A 1,227-nucleotide genomic window follows, 5' to 3' on the forward strand; every position below is an offset into this window, starting at 1 on the left:
ACTTTTTGTTTGCCCTTTTGTTTACCGTTACACCCCAGTGGCTATGAAAGCACCTGGCCCAGAACGAGCAGCCAGTCAGTAGTAGCAGCCCCGGCCCTGAGTAAACAGAGCAACCATTTCACCCGGGCTGCGAAAACTGAAAGATGCAGGTTCTCTGTATTACCTCATTGACTCCCACAGATAAGGACAAGCATCAGCTCCATTTTCAGGTGGAGGAAATGAGGCTTAACAAGGTGAAGTTAAAACCTTTAAAACCCGGATGCCCAGGCCACACCCCAGTGACCCAGCGCAGGCCCAGCATGTTGACCCCGGCCCACTGCAGGGCCTCTGCCCTCGGCCGGGTTTATAAGGAGGAGCTCAGCACCAACGCGAGAGTCCCACGGCTCTCCCTCCCGCTCTGAGGAAAGTGACTAAGCGGGTCGTGACCCACAAGCATATGCAGCAGCGTTAACTCCGTCCACTGTAAGTACAAACAGAACAAGCCCATACTTTTCTCACCTTGATTCTACTGTTTGTTTCCCAGTTGAGCCGAGGCAACTGGTGGGGGACAGGGAGATTTAGCTTTCCCACCCCCATCGGTTTGCTCAAACCGTCTTTGACATGCTCAGTTGAGATTTTCTCAGCCTTATGTAAGGTGAATAGACGTATCCTTAGGAAATGTGTTGATATAAATCTAAAAGTGTGTGTACTAAATACACCGGTTGTAAGGCGAGTCCCCTTAGCCTGTTCCCACTACTCTCCCAAACAGATCATGGCCCTAAACCCCTCCTTTGTATAAATTCTGGAAAATCCTTTCCCTCCCCTGTACTAAAGTTCCCAGCCCCCTCGCTCTCAGCTGCAGCCGATCGCACGCCGTCCACCCCCGACCCCTTATCCTCGAAGGGGCAGAGCCAGCTGGAGCTGTGCTCTCAGTTCCTGGCACCTGGCAGATAGATCCCACACGCCAGCTTGTGGGTACCCATCCCTGCTCACCCGCAGCAGCAGCCGTGCGAGACGCAGCAACGCGGGCTGGGACCCGGAGCTCATGCCGGGGGGGGACGCCTGGGACACACCCAGAGCCTGCGGGCGACGGCCAGTCCTCCTGGCTGTGGGCGCACCTGCAGCCCGGCCTGTCCAGCAGGCCCTCTCCTCCACTCACTCTTCGGTCCCTCTGTCCCAGGCATTCTCATCTCAACTCTCCCCTCCCTGCTCCCTGCCTGGCCTTTCTTTTTTTTTTTTTTTTTTTTT

The sequence above is a fragment of the Physeter macrocephalus genome, chromosome 14 (assembly GCF_002837175.3).
Source record: "Physeter macrocephalus isolate SW-GA chromosome 14, ASM283717v5, whole genome shotgun sequence".
Lineage (NCBI taxonomy): Eukaryota > Metazoa > Chordata > Mammalia > Artiodactyla > Physeteridae > Physeter > Physeter macrocephalus.